Source organism: Rhopilema esculentum, chromosome 20, assembly GCF_057945365.1.
Source record: "Rhopilema esculentum isolate cy_ngs chromosome 20, ASM5794536v1, whole genome shotgun sequence".
NCBI lineage: Eukaryota > Metazoa > Cnidaria > Scyphozoa > Rhizostomeae > Rhizostomatidae > Rhopilema > Rhopilema esculentum.
This window is the reverse complement of record NC_142834.1, coordinates 4,341,403-4,362,928: the sequence shown is the minus strand read 5'-3', so window position 1 is coordinate 4,362,928 and position 21,526 is coordinate 4,341,403. Positions and strand designations below refer to the sequence as shown.

At 34.6% G+C, this 21,526-nt stretch overlaps 1 protein-coding gene across 1 annotated transcript in view; it reads right to left on the bottom strand.

Moving 5' to 3' along the window:
• Positions 1–45: 45 nt before the first annotated feature.
• The window catches only part of LOC148957828 (uncharacterized), a 71,338-nt gene continuing 49,857 nt past the window's right edge, over positions 46–21,526 (bottom strand). The window contains exons 5-7 of the mRNA XM_089114304.1: positions 19,481–19,556; positions 17,525–17,646; positions 46–3,721 (exon numbers count right to left, since the gene is read on the bottom strand). The gene's annotated coding sequence lies outside the window, so the exon portion shown is untranslated. The remainder of the gene's footprint in view (positions 3,722–17,524; positions 17,647–19,480; positions 19,557–21,526) is intronic.

Below are 21,526 nucleotides of genomic sequence, written 5' to 3'. Positions count from 1 at the left end.
AACGGTGTTTAATTGGAATTTAAAAACAGGAAAAGTCTGTGAACGGTGAAAAGAGCTTCCTGGATTCGATTTAAATGCATTTAAAGTTGCATTTCATGATTTTTTAAAGTTTCGATACATTTGCCCCAATGTTGCTAGCCGCCCGTCGCCCGATCGGCTTGTTCGGTCAAGAAACTCTCAAAACTGTCTGATTTTCACAGCTCTTTGGGAATTTCCATTTCTTTTGTTCTAATCATTAGATCCTCAATAACTCGGCAAAGACAGGTCCTAAAATTACGGGAAACGGCTCACAAAATCGAGCATCAAACGGTCCATCTCATGGATGCGCTCAAAAACTTGTAACTGTGATACTTTTTGTTTAAATCGCTAAAAACCCAAGTCTTTAGAAACTTGGGGAATCAGAAGCCTATTGTTTTTTCTGAACGCCTTTATGTAAACCTGAATCCCCCTTGCTCTCAACCAAGAAAAAGTCGAATAACTTTGCAAAAATCGATCCCATTCGACAAAAGGAAACGTAAAACGGTGTTTAATTGGAATTTAAAAACAGGAAAAGTCTGTGAACGGTGAAAAGAGCTTCCTGGATTCGATTTAAATGCATTTAAAGTTGCATTTCATGATTTTTTAAAGTTTTGATACATTTGCCCCAATGTTGCTAGCCGCCCGTCGCCCGATCGGATTGTTCGGTCAAGAAACTCTCAAAACTGTCTGATTTTCACAGTTCTTTGGGAATTTCCATTTCTTTTGTTCTAATCATTAGATCCTCAATAACTCGGCAAAGACAGGTCCTAAAATTACGGGAAACGGCTCACAAAATCGAGCATCAAACGGTCCATCTCATGGATGCACTCAAAAACTTGTAACTGTGATACTTTTTGTGTAAATCGCTAAAAACCCAAGTCTTTAGAAATAGGGGAATCAGAAGCCTATTGTTTTTTCTGAACGCCTTTATGTAAACCTGAACCCCCCTTGCTCTCAGCCAAGAAAAAGTCGAATAACTTTGCTTAAATCGGTCCTATTCGTCAAAAGGAAACGAAAAACGGTGTTTAATTGGGGCAAATGTATCGAAACTTTAAAAAATCATGAAATGCAACTTTAAATGCATTTAAATCGAATCCAGGAAGCTCTTTTACCCGTTCACAGACTTTTCCTGTTTTTAAGTGTCAATTAAACACCGTTTTTCAAGAAAAAGTCTGACCGCCGCCGCAGTTACCGGTTTGAGCTTGATCGGTAGCTGCGATGCAAATTTGAGAAAATTTGAAAAGTGCACTTTTCGGAAAAATCGAGTTAATTCAGTAACGCAAGCTTCAAACAAGACAAGCAATAGCTCAAAAAATCGAGCAAAAAATCAGCGATATTTTCATTGCTTCACAGAATTTTTATCGGCTGTTTTAGATTTTTAAACTGCAAAAAACCGTTTTTTGCGTGTTTTAATCACCAAATCCTCAATAACTCAGCATAAACAGGTCCCAAAATTACGGGAAATAGCTCAAAAAATCGAGCATCGAACGGCCCATCTCATGAATGCACTAAAAAACTTGTAACTGTGATACTTTTTGTGTAAATCGCTAAAAACCCAAGTCTTCAGAAACTCGGGGAATCACAAGCCTATTGTTTTTTCTGAACGCCTTTATGTAAACCTGAATCCCCCTTGCTCTCAGCCAAGAAAAAGTCAAATAACTTTGCTTAAATCGGTCCTATTCGACAAAACGAAATACCACAAGGACGGCCGCAACCTCCCGCACCTAATGGTGGAAACTAAAATTTGATACTGTTTATGGTTTCGCCAATAATGCAACTTCTAGCTGAAACACTGGCCATTCAATTTCAGACAAAAGCCTCTCTTTGTGAAAACACTGAGAGGTGAGGGCCGGGCCGGCTGGAATATCAAATATCTTTTAAACGCAAAACAGGAAAAATACACAGAAAATAAGCAATGTTTATCTCAATCCATGCTACCATTCCACAAAAGGACGTTTACTTTAACCTTTTGGATGAGCGAGTATCAATTATCTTTCCTAAAAACCAACAATTCAAAAGATTCTCACTTCAAACAAAAGAAATTCAATAGACAATTTCTAAAGCTTCATCTCAAAATACTCTCTTAATTTGTTGAGGGTGGCAATTGACAAGGCCGAACCTAAAAGGAGAACATAAACAATGTATCAATGATGGGGAATGCTCCCGATGGAGATGGGCATCTTTTCGCTGTAGTTAGACGACACTTGTCGTTCACTGTTTAAAAAGGAGAGTTTGAGAGGGCAATAAGGGTGCTAAGTAGCTTCAGAATATACATTTACTAAGGATGCAGGGTTGTAAGTAGGAAAGGGGTTCAATATTACTAGGGGCGTCGCGACTGAAGGGTGTCACATCTCCTGAATAGCATCTGGATAGGAAATTTCAGGTAAAGTCCGCCCAGTGGAAGCAACGCTTTAGGAATTTCAGAGACCGTCATGCTTAAGATCAATAAAGGAATAAGCAAAGGTAGTTGCTCCTTTGGTTAAATATGATTTTTCTTGGTATGAAGGAAGGTAAACAAACTAATGATTTGAAGATTTGAAGATTTCTTGTTGGCACAAAATTTAATAATCCATGCCCTCTTTAGGTAAAATTGTGCCATGTGTCCATTTCCCCTAAAGTTTCTCGGTAGAAGCGTCAACTGCAATTTATAATGAGCTCCAGGTTTTTTTGTAACATTCAAAAGGCATGCTAGGTTGGAAAGAGCGATCTAAATTGACAACCAGTGCTGCTTGTTACCTGGCTTCAGAGGTAACTGACAACATGGAATTTTTCAAACCACGGGGAAATTTTGCCAGTTGTTTTTATCTGCTGCTCAATTTGTTTGTAAAAATAAAAGAATTTTTAATAGGATTAATAGGATTGCTTTAGTAAAATTTGGTAAAAAAAAAATTATTTTCCAGGGAACTGGAAGCATCAAAATTCGAAAATTTTCTAGTCCCTCGGCGGCAACCATGGTGCGGGCTCGGGTAGGTATATCCTTGCCCGTCCCGATATACAGATTTGACAAAACTATTATAAAAGTCTGTTATAATCATATAAAATTGAAAATTGCGAATTATATGCCACACCGTTAGATTGACAAAAAGTATTGCAGAGGTTTGCTTCAGCATGTTAAGAATTTCAGGTAATTGTTTAATAATCAGGTAAATTTGTTGTCCACACCTCCCCCCCCCCCCCTCAGCAAGGCTTGCCTCGCGATTGCCCTGGATATTGCATCGACCTATGTTCCACGCGATCGAAGAGGTTGTGTTTATGGTTAACTTAGAGACTTCTTTGTACATTTCCCGACAATAGATGGCTCCAAATTGCAGCTTTCCGTTCAGAGTTACCCTACTTAATTTTGGGCAGTTAGGCCGAACAATTTCGGTAGTTAGGCGGTACATAAGCGGCACATTAAGGGCGAGGGGGCATTCCATTCGGGAGCTAAAGGCGACTAGACAAGTTATAAAGAGATGTTACAAGGCCGAGCGTGAGAAATCAAGTTTACATGCCATACGGAATGGAATTGTCTGCAACGTTCTTGTGGCTGCAAAATCTTTAAACGATTACAAACAAGGAAAGTGTCTGTATTGGATTTCTGTATAGAGACTTGGTTCATGTGGTAAACCTTTCCTTCATGTGCGTTTGCCTCTTTGCTACTGATGCATCGACATCATCTTTTATTGCGGTGTCCACTGGGTGTCTGCGACAGCGAACATTTCTCCTAGAAAATTTAATGAAAATATAACTTTTAGCTGAAATGTCTTATCCCTTAAAATTAAAAGCTACACAGAAAGGTGCCGTCGTACATGGTTCTAAAGGGTGACTGTGTTGTTGGTTTTTTTGAGGTGCTTGCCCCTTACAGCATTCCATTGCTTCAAAAGAAGGAAGTCCTTTTACGTAACCTAGGTTCAAGGCGGCTGAGTAAGAAAATAATAAGAACGAAAGATATTAGAGAAACTCTAAAGCAAAGCTCCCTACAGCAACGTAACAAAAAAATTGACAGGCAGTAAAATAAAGAGAAAAAAGGATTTTAGAGAAACCCTTAAGCAAAACTCCCTACAGCAACAGAGCATGAAAAATTGGCAGGCAGTAAAATAAAGAGAAAGAAGGATTTTAGAGAAACTCTAACGGAAAGCTCCTTATAGGAACATTGCAATAAAAATTAACAGGCAGTAAAAAAAAGAGAAAGAAGGATTTTAGAGAAACTCTAAATCAAAACTCCCTACAGCAATGAAGCATGAAAAATTGGCAGGCAGTAAAATAAAGAGAACGAAGGGTCTTAGGACAATTCTAAAGCAAAGCTCCCTACAGGAACATAGCAATAAAAATTGACATGAAGTAAAAAAAGAGAACGAAGGATTTTAGAGAAACTCTAACGGAAAGCTCCTTATAGGAACATTGCAATAAAAATTAACAGGCAGTAAAATAAAGAGAAAGAAGGATTTTAGAGAAACTCTAAAGCAAAGCTCCGTACAGGAACGAAGCATGAAAAATTGGCAGGCAGTAAAATAAAGAGAAAGAAGGATTTTAGAGAAATTCTAAAGCAAAGCTCCCAACAGCAACGTAACAAAAAAAATTGACAGACAGTAAAATAAAGAGAAAAAAGGATTTTAGAGAAACTCTAAAGCAAAACTCCCTACAGCAACGAAGCATGAAAAATTGGCAGGCAGTAAAATAAAGAGAAAGAAGGATTTTAGAGAAACTCTAACGGAAAGCTCCTTATAGGAACATTGCAATAAAAATTAACAGGCAGTAAAAAAAAGAGAAAGAAGGATTTTAGAGAAACTCTAAATCAAAACTCCCTACAGCAACGAAGCATGAAAAAAAGGCAGGCAGTAAAATAAAGAGAACGAAGGGTCTTACGGGAATTCTAAAGCAAAGCTCCCGACAGGAACATAGCAATAAAAATTGACATACAGTAAAAAAAGAGAACGAAGGATTTCAGAGAAACTCTAAAGGAAAGCTCTTTATAGGAACATTGCAATAAAAATTAACAGGAAGTAAAATAAAGAGAAACAAGGATTTTAGAGAAACTTTAAAGCAAAGCTCCCTACAGCAACGTAACAAAAAAAATTGACAGGCAGTAAAATAAAGAGAAAAAAGGATTTTAGAGAAAGTCTAAAGCAAAACTCCCTACAGCAACGCAGAATGAAAAATTGGCAGGCAGTAAAATAAAGAGAAAGAAGGATTTTAGAGAAAGTCTTAAGCAAAGCTCCCTACAGCAACGTAACAAAAAAAATTGACAGGCAGTAAAATAAAGAGAAAAAAGGATTTTAGAGAAATTCTAAAGCAAAACTCCCTACAGCAATGAAGCATGAAAAATTGGCAGGCAGTAAAATAAAGAGAACGAAGGGTCTTAGGGCAATTCTAAAGCAAAGCTCCCTACAGGAACATAGCAATAAAAATTGACATGAAGTAAAAAAAGAGAACGAAGGATTTTAGAGAAACTCTAACGGAAAGCTCCTTATAGGAACATTGCAATAAAAATTAACAGGCAGTAAAATAAAGAGAAAGAAGGATTTTAGAGAAACTCTAAAGCAAAGCTCCGTACAGGAACGAAGCATGAAAAATTGGCAGGCAGTAAAATAAAGAGAAAGAAGGATTTTAGAGAAATTCTAAAGCAAAGCTCCCAACAGCAACGTAACAAAAATAATTGACAGACAGTAAAATAAAGAGAAAAAAGGATTTTAGAGAAACTCTAAAGCAAAACTCCCTACAGCAACGAAGCATGAAAAATTGGCAGGCAGTAAAATAAAGAGAAAGAAGGATTTTAGAGAAACTCTAACGGAAAGCTCCTTATAGGAACATTGCAATAAAAATTAACAGGCAGTAAAATAAAGAGAAAGAAGGATTTTAGAGAAAGTCTAAATCAAAACTCCCTACAGCAACGAAGCATGAAAAAAAGGCAGGCAGTAAAATAAAGAGAACGAAGGGTCTTACGGGAATTCTAAAGCAAAGCTCCCGACAGGAACATAGCAATAAAAATTGACATACAGTAAAAAAAGAGAACGAAGGATTTCAGAGAAACTCTAAAGGAAAGCTCTTTATAGGAACATTGCAATAAAAATTAACAGGAAGTAAAATAAAGAGAAACAAGGATTTTAGAGAAACTTTAAAGCAAAGCTCCCTACAGCAACGTAACAAAAAAAATTGACAGGCAGTAAAATAAAGAGAAAAAAGGATTTTAGAGAAAGTCTAAAGCAAAACTCCCTACAGCAACGCAGCATGAAAAATTGGCAGGCAGTAAAATAAAGAGAAAGAAGGATTTTAGAGAAAGTCTTAAGCAAAGCTCCCTACAGCAACGTAACAAAAAAAATTGACAGGCAGTAAAATAAAGAGAAAAAAGGATTTTAGAGAAATTCTAAAGCAAAACTCCCTACAGCAATGAAGCATGAAAAATTGGCAGGCAGTAAAATAAAGAGAACGAAGGGTCTTAGGGCAATTCTAAAGCAAAGCTCCCTACAGGAACATAGCAATAAAAATTGTCATGAAGTAAAAAAAGAGAACGAAGGATTTTAGAGAAACTCTAACGGAAAGCTCCTTATAGGAACATTACAATAAAAATTAACAGGCAGTAAAATAAAGAGAAAGAAGGATTTTAGAGAAACTCTAAAGCAAAGCTCCGTACAGGAACGAAGCATGAAAAATTGGCAGGCAGTAAAATAAAGAGAAAGAAGGATTTTAGAGAAATTCTAAAGCAAAGCTCCCAACAGCAACGTAACAAAAAAAATTGACAGACAGTAAAATAAAGAGAAAAAAGGATTTTAGAGAAATTCTAAAGCAAAACTCCCTACAGCAACGAAGCATGAAAAATTGGCAGGCAGTAAAATAAAGAGAAAGAAGGATTTTAGAGAAACTCTAATGGAAAGCTCCTTATAGGAACATTGCAATAAAAATTAACAGGCAATAAAATAAAGAGAAAGAAGGATTTTAGAGAAACTCTAAAGCAAAACTCCCTACAGCAACGAAGCATGAAAAAAAGGCAGGCAGTAAAATAAAGAGAACAAAGGGTCTTACGGGAATTCTAAAGCAAAGCTCCCTACAGGAACATAGCAATAAAAATTGACATGAAGTAAAAAAAGAGAACGAAGGATTTTAGAGAAACTCTAACGGAAAGCTCCTTATAGGAACATTGCAATAAAAATTAACAGGCAGTAAAATAAAGAGAAAGAAGGATTTTAGAGAAACTCTAAAGCAAAGCTCCCTACAGCAACGTAACAAAAAAAATTGACAGGCAGTAAAATAAAGAGAAAAAAGGATTTTAGAGAAACTCTAAAGCAAAACTCCCTACAGCAACGAAGCATGAAAAATTGGCAGGCAGTAAAATAAAGAGAAAGAAGGATTTTAGAAAAACTCTAAAGCAAAGCACCCTACAGCCACGTAACAAAAAAAATTGACAGACAGTAAAATAAAGAGAAAAAAGGATTTTAGAGAAACTCTAAAGCAAAGCTCCCTACAGCAACGTAACAAAAAAAATTGACAGACAGTAAAATAAAGAGAAAAAAGGATTTTAGAGAAACTCTAAAGCAAAACTCCCTACAGCAACGAAGCATGAAAAATTGGCAGGCAGTAAAATAAAGAGAAAGAAGGATTTTAGAGAAACTCTAACGGAAAGATCCTTATAGGAACATTGCAATAAAAATTAACAGGCAGTAAAATAAAGAGAAAGAAGGATTTTAGAGAAACTCTAAATCAAAACTCCCTACAGCAACGAAGCATGAAAAAAAGGCAGGCAGTAAAATAAAGAGAACGAAGGGTCTTACGGGAATTCTAAAGCAAAGCTCCCGACAGGAACATAGCAATAAAAATTGACATACAGTAAAAAAAGAGAACGAAGGATTTCAGAGAAACTCTAAAGGAAAGCTCTTTATAGGAACATTGCAATAAAAAATTAACATGAAGTAAAATAAAGAGAAACAAGGATTTTAGAAAAACTTTAAAGCAAAGCTCCCTACAGCAACGTAACAAAAGAAATTGACAGGCAGTAAAATAAAGAGAAAAAAGGATTTTAGAGAAAGTCTAAAGCAAAACTCCCTACAGCAACGCAGCATAAAAAATTGGCAGGCAGTAAAATAAAGAGAAAGAAGGATTTTAGAGAAAGTCTTAAGCAAAGATCCCTACAGCAACGTAACAAAAAAAATTGACAGGCAGTAAAATAAAGAGAAAGAAGGATTTTAGAGAAATTCTAAAGCAAAACTCCCTACAGCAATGAAGCATGAAAAATTGGCAGGCAGTAAAATAATGAGAAAAAAGTATTTTAGAGAAACTCTAAAGCAAAACTCCCTACAGCAACGAAGAATGAAAAATTGGCAGGCAGTAAAATAAAGAGAAAGAAGGATTTTAGAGAAACTCTAGAGCAAAGCTCCCTACAGGAACATAGCAATAAAAATTGACATACAGTATAAAAAGAGAACGAAGGATTTTAAAGAAACTCTAAAGCAAAGCTCCTTATAGGAGCATTGCAATAAAAATTAACAGGCAGTAAAATAAAGAGAAAGAAGGATTTTAGAGAAACTCTAGAGCAAAGCTCCCTACAGCAATGTAACAAAAAAAATTGACAGGCAGTAAAATGAAGAGAAAGAAGGATTTTAGAGAAACTCTAGAGCAAAGCTCCCTACAGCAACGTAACAAAAAAATTGACAGGCAGTAAAATAAAGAGAAAGAAGGATTTTAGAGAAACTCTAGAGCAAAGCTCCCTACAGCAACGTAACAAAAAAATTGACAGGCAGTAAAATAAAGAGAAAGAAGGATTTTAGAGAAACTCTAAAGCAAAGCTCCCTACAGCAACGTAACAAAAAAATTGACAGGCAGTAAAATAAAGAGAAAAAAGGATTTTAGAGAAACCCTTAAGCAAAACTCCCTACAGCAACAGAGCATGAAAAATTGACATACAGTAAAAAAAGAGAACGAAGGATTTTAGAGAAACTCTAAAGGAAAGCTCCTTATAGGAACATTGCAATAAAAATAAACAGGCAGTAAAATAAAGAGAAAGAAGGATTTTAGAGAAACTCTAAAGCAAAGCTCCCTACAGCAACGTAACAAAAAAAATTGGCAGGCAGTACAATAAAGAGAACGAAGGGTCTTAGGGGAATTCTAAAGCAAAGCTCCCTACAGGAACATAGCAATAAAAATTGACAGGCAGTAAAATAAAGAGAAAGAAGGATTTTAGAGAAACTCTAAAGCAAAGCACCCTACAGCCACGTAGCAATAAAAATGACAGGCAATAAAAAAATAACGAAGGATTTTAGAGAACCTCTAAAAGAAAGCTGTCTACAGCAACGTAGCAATAAAAATTTACAGGCTTAAAATAAAAAGAACAAAGGATCATAGGGAAACTTTAAAGCAAAGCTCCCTACAGGAACATAGTAATAAAAATTGACATACAGTAAAATAAAAAGAACAAAGGATCATAGGGAAACTTTAAAGCAAAGCTCCCTACAGCAACATTGCAGTAAAAATTGGCAAGAAAGAAAATAATAAGAACTAGAGATATTAGAGAAACTCTAAAGCGAAGCACCTGACAGCAACGTAACAAAAAAAATTAACAGGCAGTAAAATAAAGAGAAAAAAGGATTTTAGAGAAATTCTAAAGCAAAACTCCCTACAGCAATGAAGCATGAAAAATTGGCAGGCAGTAAAATAAAGAGAACGAAGGGTCTTAGGGCAATTCTAAAGCAAAGCTCCCTACAGGAACATAGCAATAAAAATTGACATGAAGTAAAAAAAGAGAACGAAGGATTTTAGAGAAACTCTAACGGAAAGCTCCTTATAGGAACATTGCAATAAAAATTAACAGGCAGTAAAATAAAGGGAAAGAAGGATTTTAGAGAAACTCTAAAGCAAAGCTCCGTACAGGAACGAAGCATGAAAAATTGGCAGGCAGTAAAATAAAGAGAAAGAAGGATTTTAGAGAAATTCTAAAGCAAAGCTCCCAACAGCAACGTAACAAAAAAAATTGACAGACAGTAAAATAAAGAGAAAAAAGGATTTTAGAGAAACTCTAAAGCAAAACTCCCTACAGCAACGAAGCATGAAAAATTGGCAGGCAGTAAAATAAAGAGAAAGAAGGATTTTAGAGAAACTCTAACGGAAAGCTCCTTATAGGAACATTGCAATAAAAATTAACAGGCAGTAAAATAAAGAGAAAGAAGGATTTTAGAGAAACTCTAAATCAAAACTCCCTACAGCAACGAAGCATGAAAAAAGGGCAGGCAGTAAAATAAAGAGAACGAAGGGTCTTACAAGAATTATAAAGCAAAGCTCCCGACAGGAACATAGCAATAAAAATTGACATACAGTAAAAAAAGAGAACGAAGGATTTCAGAGAAACTCTAAAGGAAAGCTCTTTATAGGAACATTGCAATAAAAATTAACAGGAAGTAAAATAAAGAGAAACAAGGATTTTAGAGAAACTTTAAAGCAAAGCTCCCTACAGCAACGTAACAAAAAAAATTGACAGGCAGTAAAATAAAGAGAAAAAAGGATTTTAGAGAAAGTCTAAAGCAAAACTCCCTACAGCAACGCAGCATGAAAAATTGGCAGGCAGTAAAATAAAGAGAAAGAAGGATTTTAGAGAAAGTCTTAAGCAAAGCTCCCAACAGCAACGTAACAAAAAAAATTGACAGACAGTAAAATAAAGAGAAAAAAGGATTTTAGAGAAACTCTAAAGCAAAACTCCCTACAGCAACGAAGCATGAACAATTGGCAGGCAGTAAAATAAAGAGAAAGAAGGATTTTAGAGAAACTCTAAAGGAAAGCCCTTTATAGGAACATTGCAATAAAAATTAACAGGCAGTAAAATAAAGAGAAACAAGGATTTTAGAGAAACTTTAAAGCAAAGCTCCCTACAGCAACGTAACAAAAAAAATTGACAGGCAGTAAAATAAAGAGAAAAAAGGATTTTAGAGAAAGTCTAAAGCAAAACTCCCTACAGCAACGCAGCATGAAAAATTGGCAGGCAGTAAAATAAAGAGAAAGAAGGATTTTAGAGAAAGTCTTAAGCAAAGCTCCCTACAGCAACGTAACAAAAAAAATTGACAGGCAGTAAAATAAAGAGAAAAAAGGATTTTAGAGAAATTCTAAAGCAAAACTCCCTACAGCAATGAAGCATGAAAAATTGACAGGCAGTAAAATAAAGAGAACGAAGGGTCTTAGGGCAATTCTAAAGCAAAGCTCCCTACAGGAACATAGCAATAAAAATTGACATGAAGTAAAAAAAGAGAACGAAGGATTTTAGAGAAACTCTAACGGAAAGCTCCTTATAGGAACATTGCAATAAAAATTAACAGGCAGTAAAATAAAGAGAAAGAAGGATTTTAGAGAAACTCTAAAGCAAAGCTCCGTACAGGAACGAAGCATGAAAAATTGGCAGGCAGTAAAATAAAGAGAAAGAAGGATTTTAGAGAAATTCTAAAGCAAAGCTCCCAACAGCAACGTAACAAAAAAAATTGACAGACAGTAAAATAAAGAGAAAAAAGGATTTTAGAGAAACTCTAAAGCAAAACTCCCTACAGCAACAAAGCATGAAAAATTGGCAGGCAGTAAAATAAAGAGAAAGAAGGATTTTAGAGAAACTCTAACGGAAAGCTCCTTATAGGAACATTGCAATAAAAATTAACAGGCAGTAAAATAAAGAGAAAGAAGGATTTTAGAGAAACTCTAAAGCAAAACTCCCTACAGCAACGAAGCATGAAAAAAAGGCAGGCAGTAAAATAAAGAGAACAAAGGGTCTTACGGGAATTCTAAAGCAAAGCTCCCTACAGGAACATAGCAATAAAAATTGACATGAAGTAAAAAAAGAGAACGAAGGATTTTAGAGAAACTCTAACGGAAAGCTCCTTATAGGAACATTGCAATAAAAATTAACAGGCAGTAAAATAAAGAGAAAGAAGGATTTTAGAGAAACTCTAAATCAAAACTCCCTACAGCAACGAAGCATGAAAAAAAGGCAGGCAGTAAAATAAAGAGAACGAAGGGTCTTACGGGAATTCTAAAGCAAAGCTCCCTACAGCAACGAAGCATGAAAAATTGGCAGGCAGTAAAATAAAGAGAAAGAAGGATTTTAGAGAAACTCTAGAGCAAAGCTCCCTACAGCAACGTAACAAAAAAAATTAACAGGCAGTAAAATAAAGAGAAAGAAGGATTTTAGAGAAACTCCAGAGCAAAGCTCCCTACAGCAACGTAACAAAAAAAATTGACAGGCAGTAAAATAAAGAGAAAGAAGGATTTTAGAGAAACTCTAGAGCAAAGCTCCCTACAGCAACGTAACAAAAAAAATTAACAGGCAGTAAAATAAAGAGAAAGAAGGATTTTAGAGAAACTCTAGAGCAAAGCTCCTTACAACAACGTAACAAAAAAAATTGACAGGCAGTAAAATAAAGAGAAAAAAAGATTTTAGAGAAACTCTAAAGCAAAGCTCCCTACAGCAACGTAGCATGAAAAATTGACAGGCAGTAAAATAAAGAGAAAGAAGGATTTTAGAGAAACTCTAGAGCAAAGCTCCCTACAGCAACGTAACAAAAAAAATTGACAGGCAGTAAAATAAAGAGAAAAAAAGATTTTAGAGAAACTCTAAAGCAAAGCTCCCTACAGCAACGTAGCATGAAAAATTGACAGACAGTAAAATAAAGAGAAAAAAGGATTTTAGAGAAACTCTAAAGGAAAGCTCCTTATAGGAACAAAGCAATAAAAATTGACATACAGTAAAATAAAGAGAACGAAGGATTTTAGAGAAACTCTAGAGCAAAGCTCCCTACAGCAACGTAACAAAAAAAATTAACAGGCAGTAAAATAAAGAGAAAGAAGGATTTTAGAGAAATTCTAAAGCAAAGCTCCCAACAGCAACGTAACAAAAAAAATTGACAGACAGTAAAATAAAGAGAAAAAAGGATTTTAGAGAAACTCTAAAGCAAAACTCCCTACAGCAACGAAGCATGAAAAAAAGGCAGGCAGTAAAATAAAGAGAAAGAAGGATTTTAGAGAAATTCTAAAGCAAAGCTCCCAACAGCAACGTAACAAAAAAAATTGACAGACAGTAAAATAAAGAGAAAAAAGGATTTTAGAGAAACTCTAAAGCAAAACTCCCTACAGCAACAAAGCATGAAAAATTGGCAGGCAGTAAAATAAAGAGAAAGAAGGATTTTAGAGAAACTCTAACGGAAAGCTCCTTATAGGAACATTGCAATAAAAATTAACAGGCAGTAAAATAAAGAGAAAGAAAGATTTTAGAGAAACTCTAAAGCAAAACTCCCTACAGCAACGAAGCATGAAAAAAAGGCAGGCAGTAAAATAAAGAGAACAAAGGGTCTTACGGGAATTCTAAAGCAAAGCTCCCTACAGGAACATAGCAATAAAAATTGACATGAAGTAAAAAAAGAGAACGAAGGATTTTAGAGAAACTCTAACGGAAAGCTCCTTATAGGAACATTGCAATAAAAATTAACAGGCAGTAAAATAAAGAGAAAGAAGGATTTTAGAGAAACTCTAAATCAAAACTCCCTACAGCAACGAAGCATGAAAAAAAGGCAGGCAGTAAAATAAAGAGAACGAAGGGTCTTACGGGAATTCTAAAGCAAAGCTCCCTACAGCAACGAAGCATGAAAAATTGGCAGGCAGTAAAATAAAGAGAAAGAAGGATTTTAGAGAAACTCTAGAGCAAAGCTCCCTACAGCAACGTAACAAAAAAAATTAACAGGCAGTAAAATAAAGAGAAAGAAGGATTTTAGAGAAACTCCAGAGCAAAGCTCCCTACAGCAACGTAACAAAAAAAATTGACAGGCAGTAAAATAAAGAGAAAGAAGGATTTTAGAGAAACTCTAGAGCAAAGCTCCCTACAGCAACGTAACAAAAAAAATTAACAGGCAGTAAAATAAAGAGAAAGAAGGATTTTAGAGAAACTCTAGAGCAAAGCTCCTTACAACAACGTAACAAAAAAAATTGACAGGCAGTAAAATAAAGAGAAAAAAAGATTTTAGAGAAACTCTAAAGCAAAGCTCCCTACAGCAACGTAGCATGAAAAATTGACAGGCAGTAAAATAAAGAGAAAGAAGGATTTTAGAGAAACTCTAGAGCAAAGCTCCCTACAGCAACGTAACAAAAAAAATTGACAGGCAGTAAAATAAAGAGAAAAAAAGATTTTAGAGAAACTCTAAAGCAAAGCTCCCTACAGCAACGTAGCATGAAAAATTGACAGACAGTAAAATAAAGAGAAAAAAGGATTTTAGAGAAACTCTAAAGGAAAGCTCCTTATAGGAACAAAGCAATAAAAATTGACATACAGTAAAATAAAGAGAACGAAGGATTTTAGAGAAACTCTAGAGCAAAGCTCCCTACAGCAACGTAACAAAAAAAATTAACAGGCAGTAAAATAAAGAGAAAGAAGGATTTTAGAGAAATTCTAAAGCAAAGCTCCCAACAGCAACGTAACAAAAAAAATTGACAGACAGTAAAATAAAGAGAAAAAAGGATTTTAGAGAAACTCTAAAGCAAAACTCCCTACAGCAACGAAGCATGAAAAAAAGGCAGGCAGTAAAATAAAGAGAACGAAGGGTCTTACGGGAATTCTAAAGCAAAGCTCCCTACAGCAACGAAGCATGAAAAATTGGCAGGCAGTAAAATAAAGAGAAAGAAGGATTTTAGAGAAACTCTAGAGCAAAGCTCCCTACAGCAACGTAACAAAAAAAATTAACAGGCAGTAAAATAAAGAGAAAGAAGGATTTTAGAGAAACTCCAGAGCAAAGCTCCCTACAGCAACGTAACAAAAAAAATTGACAGGCAGTAAAATAAAGAGAAAGAAGGATTTTAGAGAAACTCTAGAGCAAAGCTCCCTACAGCAACGTAACGAAAAAAATTAACAGGCAGTAAAATAAAGAGAAAGAAGGATTTTAGAGAAACTCTAGAGCAAAGCTCCCTACAGCAACGTAACAAAAAAAATTGGCAGGCAGTAAAATAAAGAGAAAGAAGGATTTTAGAGAAACTCTAACGGAAAGCTCCTTATAGGAACATTGCAATAAAAATTAACAGGCAGTAAAATAAAGAGAAAGAAGGATTTTAGAGAAACTCTAAATCAAAACTCCCTACAGCAACGAAGCATGAAAAAAAGGCAGGCAGTAAAATAAAGAGAACGAAGGGTCTTACGGGAATTCTAAAGCAAAGCTCCCTACAGCAACGAAGCATGAAAAATTGGCAGGCAGTAAAATAAAGAGAAAGAAGGATTTTAGAGAAACTCTAGAGCAAAGCTCCCTACAGCAACGTAACAAAAAAAATTAACAGGCAGTAAAATAAAGAGAAAGAAGGATTTTAGAGAAACTCCAGAGCAAAGCTCCCTACAGCAACGTAACAAAAAAAATTGACAGGCAGTAAAATAAAGAGAAAGAAGGATTTTAGAGAAACTCTAGAGCAAAGCTCCCTACAGCAACGTAACGAAAAAAATTAACAGGCAGTAAAATAAAGAGAAAGAAGGATTTTAGAGAAACTCTAGAGCAAAGCTCCCTACAGCAACGTAACAAAAAAAATTGACAGGCAGTAAAATAAAGAGAAAGAAGGATTTTAGAGAAACTCTAGAGCAAAGCTCCCTACAGCAACGTAACAAAAAAAATTAACAGGCAGTAAAATAAAGAGAAAGAAGGATTTTAGAGAAACTCTAGAGCAAAGCTCCCTACAGCAACGTAACAAAAAAAATTAACAGGCAGTAAAATAAAGAGAAAGAAGGATTTTAGAGAAACTCTAGAGCAAAGCTCCCTACAGCAACGTAACAAAAAAAATTGACAGGCAGTAAAATAAAGAGAAAAAAAGATTTTAGAGAAACTCTAAAGCAAAGCTCCCTACAGCAACGTAGCATGAAAAATTGACAGGCAGTAAAATAAAGAGAAAGAAGGATTTTAGAGAAACTCTAGAGCAAAGCTCCCTACAGCAACGTAACAAAAAAAATTGACAGGCAGTAAAATAAAGAGAAAAAAAGATTTTAGAGAAACTCTAAAGCAAAGCTCCCTACAGCAACGTAGCATGAAAAATTGACAGACAGTAAAATAAAGAGAAAAAAGGATTTTAGAGAAACTCTAAAGGAAAGCTCCTTATAGGAACAAAGCAATAAAAATTGACATACAGTAAAATAAAGAGAACGAAGGATTTTAGAGAAACTCTAGAGCAAAGCTCCCTACAGCAACGTAACAAAAAAAATTGACAGGCAGTAAAATAAAGAGAAAGAAAGATTTTAGAGAAACTCTAAAGCAAAGCTCCCTACAGCAACGTAGCATGAAAAATTGACAGACAGTAAAATAAAGAGAAAAAAGGATTTTAGAGAAACTCTAAAGGAAAGCTCCTTATAGGAACAAAGCAATAAAAATTGACATACAGTAAAATAAAGAGAACGAAGGATTTTAGAGAAACTCTAAAGCAAAGCTCCCCACAGCAACGTAGCATGAAAAATTGTCAGGCAGTAAAATAAAGAGAACGAAGGGTCTTAGGGAAATTCTAAAGCAAAGCTTCCTACAGGAACGTAGCAATAAGAATTGACAGGCAGTAAAATCAAGAGAAAGAGGGATTTTAGAGAAACTCTAAAGCAAAGCTTCCTACAGCAACGTAGCAATAAAAATTGACAGGCAGTAAAATAAAAAGAACGAAGGATTTTTGAGAAACTCTAACGTAAAGCTCCCTACAGGAACGTAGCAATAAAATTGACAGGAAATAAAAGAACAACGAAGGATTTTAGAGAACCTCTAAAAGAAAGCTTCCTACAGCAACGTAGCAATAATAATTTACAGGCTTAAAATAAAAACAACGAAGGATCTTAGGGAAACTTTAAAGCAAAGCTCCCTACAGGAACATAGTAATAAAAATTGACATACAGTCAAAAAAAGAGAACGAAGGATTTTAGAGAAACTCTAAAGCATAGCTCCGTACAGGAACGTAGCTTGAAAAATTGGTAGGCAGTAAAATAAAGAGAACGAAGGATTTTAGAGAAACTCTAACGGAAAGCTCCCTACAGCAACGTAGCAATAAAATTGACAGGCAATAAAACAAAAACAACAAAGGCTTTTAGGGAAACACTAACGCAAAGCTCTCTACAGGAACTTGGCAATAAAAATTGACATGTTTGCTTTTTGAGAAACTCAAAAGCAGAGTAAGTTATAGTAAGTGATAAACGAAAGTTAATACGCAAGGAAATAAAAATAAAAGTGGTTTTTAGAGAAGCTTTTCAAAAGAGCTACCAGCAGTAAGTTAGAAAAAAAAATTCATGCGGAAGGAAACAAAAATATAATAGGTTTTTAGAGAATTATTTTTACAAAGCTAACAACAGTGAGAAACTTTTCATCAAAAGTAACGTATAGTAAGTCATGAATAGAATTTAATTCTCAAGGAAAAAATACATTTTGAAATATAATGGTAATTTGAAAAAAAAAATTTCCTTAGAAAGTATAAGGTTGACACTTCAGAATTAAAGGTCTGCACTTCAGAATAAAAGCACAAGGATCCATGCAATTTAAGTTTGTAAGTTTGGAATTTGAAGGAAAGGGAACCGACATACCTGCAAAAGTCATACAAGTTTTTATGAAGGTTTTAGTCCAGATCCCATTCATATCCAATTTCTAGGTGTTCAAAGCATCAACTGGCTATATTGATGGAGCTTTGAAGAGGAATTTGTCAGCCCTAGGATTTGAACAAAAAATAACATTGTGAGTAGTTGAAAAAATATTTCAATAAAGTTTAAGAAAATGAAAGTTTCTGGAATTTTGTCCAAAAGAACAGAGTCCAGAGCTAAAAGCAAGACCTAAAAGACCGAAGAAAACCAACCAAACTGTTTATCAGTAAAGGAGATCTGGAGAACGTTATCGAGAAAGTCTGAAATTAAAAAGTCGTTTCAATCAAAGTATCGAAATCATAGATGGCTTTTTGATTGTTAACATTTTTTCAACGTTCTAAAAAAGCAACAAAATTTTGTTTTCAAAACTGAATTGCCAAAAAATTGACATTGGTTTTCCTAATGAAGGGTAGTATCGTTGCTAAGAGGATATCTTCAAAAGTAGCATCAGTGAAGGTAATGTCACAGTAGTTAAAAGTAATATATAATGATTTACATTAGACTTTGATTGGCATCACATTGCAGGCTCAGTTTGCAAGAATTTGGATAAATTAAACAAGTGAGGATATTGTCCTAAATTCTTCCTAAACTTTCAATATTTTAGTCATAGCCTTAAAATCCACAAAACAATATGCAGCTGTGTCCTACATCAAGCTACTTATGAAACAGACCAGAAGTGAGGGAGCCAAAAGAAGAAATCCACACAGACACGCCCTTTATTAAAGGTTACACCCAAAAATGATGTAAAGAATCAGTTGCTACATTATCTGCAGACGGAAGAAAGTTTTGTAATGCATTCATTCCGGGGGACAATGCATAAATATTAATAACATTATTTTATGGGAAAAGAATCTTTATTATTGAAATTAAATTAATGGCAATCTCGGCCTAAATATCTATAAAAAAGGAAAATGTTTGTGAGGAATTCAAAACTGTCTACTCTTGATTTGAAATTATATAACAGTAGAAGAAAGTGGTAACTTTGTGGTTTCGTTTGGGGATTTCAGGGACTTTTATCCTGCCAAAAATTATAACTATTTAATGAACATTGATTCAGAGGAACATTTGAATGATGAATGAAGCAAAAAATTAAAAACAACGGGCAGCAAGGGATTGATGAAGGGAGGGGATTCAGGGGCTTGCCCTTAAAAAAAATTTAAGGACCAAGACCTCTGAATTGTACAAAAACATAACTACAACAAGAGTGAATATAAAGTCATTATTCTCATTTCGGCTGGAAAAATTCCTTGGACCATTATGCTCTAACGAATCACTGCTGACATAGGCTCTGATATTAAAAGATCAATTTAATCACAGATAATCTGGTTTCCATCTTTGCTACGCTTTAAAGAGCAAAATCTTCTCAAGGCTAAGTATACAAAGGAAAATTACAGAACATTTTGGCAAAATACATTAATTTAAATTATGAATTGATGAAATTTTTCTGGCACAAAAGAAAAGGAGGTTTTCCAAACAGAAAATTAACATTTTTTAGGAACAGTGACTAAATTCAGAGCATTAATTAAGCAAGATTTAAAACAATATAGAAAATTAAAAATGATATTGATGTCCTTAGATTGCAAAATCCTTTTGAAGACAGCAAGGAATGGTAAGCATGAATTGCAAAGCATCTGATTGCTTGCAGGAGTGCAAGGAGGGCTGTTTCTATCATCAAGACAGCATTTATTTAAAGAAAATTATATTCAACTGTGGTGGAAACAACATATGATACACTGGAAAAAGTCTTATTTGTTGATAGCTCTTTTAGTTTGCTTCACATTTTAAAATACTTTTTAAAATACTTGATTCGAAAGATAGATTACATTAAATGAAAGATACATCAGATTTTAAAGATACATTAAATTATATTTCTTGGCAAAATGCTATATCATAATTAACTACCTGGCTTTTGGTTCCAAAGTTTTCCAATCAAGACAAAACACCACAAAGTCAAAGCAGGATGCAAATATCCATGACTCTACATAAAACAAATTTAGACATGAATTTATATATCATGTAGATCATCAAAATTTAAGTATATAATCTTTCACAAACTGGCATTGATTTTTATTAGTTTGAATGCTGTGTTTAAAAATCTTATATCAAAACTTTTAACCATTCTGTTGGGGTCTTGGAATATTTGCACGAAAATTTCTTGGAATTGTTTATTTACATTTAAAGGCTGATTCACTTTTACATTCATATCCAAATAAAATTTTCATTTACTAAAGTATAATTATAAAATTGTTGTGTTTTTTTCTTATAAAAGAAAAATGAGATAATGACTTTAGAAATCATCTTACATTGAGCTGCAATCCTTCAGAGCAGATTAAATGCTGGTCAAATGAAATTCTATCAGAGCTTTTTTGATGAGAGATGTTATAGAATTTGAAATCATTAAGGGTTCTTATTTTCTTTCAATTTTATTAATCAAATTTAGGTGTAAAGTTATGCTATTAAGCTTTAATTTGCTGTTTTGATGCCTTTGGGAATAATGGTGAAGTTGTAGTTGGGTTTTCTTGGGTGAAAGTTGTTACAGAGAGTGTAAGAAATTTTTTTGGATAGGGTTTCTTGTTTTTTATGTATGCCCTTGCTAGGCTGTTCTCTTCTCCTGTCCCTCTCTTCCCTTCTGGTTTAAAGTAAAGTGTGTTTCTTCAAATCCTCTATAATTTTACCTCATAGGGGTTTGGGCTTATTCACATAACAGGATTCAAATAACAGATTATTATGATTTCATTAAGGGTAGACTTGGCTCTTTAAGTTTTGTTTCTGTTCCCCTCTCATACCTTATGCAACTAAGGTAGGATGGTGCATCAGCTCCCTGGTGGGGATAAGCTGCCTTGTTACTCTTATCAATCAAGTTATATCTAAGGTCTAGGGCAGGCATTCTTAAACCCCGGCCTGCGGGTCATCTCCGGCCCACAGCAAAATGTCATCCTGCCCACCAAATGCATTTTACCTCAAAAATATTTTTTGCCAACATTTTCAAAATTTGGAATTCAATTTATCTTTGGTTTTCCTTTGTCCCCTCTGATATATTTTTTTTCTCTTTAATCAATTCCAAATGTGTTCCATAGACAGTTTTTAGTCCAAAAGAGAATAACAAAATAGGAATTGTCTTGTTTCCTTTTTCATATCAACAGATAAAACTATGGAACCTAGTCAAGAAAATGCCTTGAATTTTCTCCCGTTAATATCTATTTGAGGTGTTGTTTCTGGCCATTCCTAGATTAATATAGCCTAAGATTTTTCTTGCCACCAACCATGGTGGTGGCCTTGACTAAATACATCAACAAACATAAGATTTTGGCCTTTCTTTAAAATAAGTTGTGCAGTCCCTTGATCTGACTTCAGGCACTTCAAATCGACCCAACAAGAGACTAACGATGATGAACGTTCTAGCCTAAAAATAGCATAGAGCAATTTCCTGACTCAGTCTGGTACAAGAAACAAAAAGTTACAGACCTTTGTAAAAACTATTTTTTGGGTTTATGTGAAGGTAGATAAGATAGGCAGCCACAAAATAAAAGGCCTGTCTATTTTAACACCAACTTAGCCTGGTAAAAATGAGATCTGAGTTTCATTTTGAGCAGCCTACACAAGGTATGTAAAAGTTGAAAACCAACTGGCCCCCGAAGCGATTCTACATGAACCCCTGGTCTAAGGCTTTATATGGAATTATTGGTCGATTTTTACCAAGGCACCAACAGCCAAATGCGGAAGTGAAGGCTCAACACCTGATTTGTAGAATGGCAAAAATCGATTAAGAACCTAAGATAACAAAGTGATAGATAATAATTCCTAAACTTCCACTAAAAAATAGCCCTTCTTGTTGCTTAAAGCCTATTCAACACTCTACAACACGCAAAACAAAATGATTCTAAACGCCACAAACAACAGACAAGAACAAACACAAAACATCACTGAGCATAAAAATGTGACATGCCA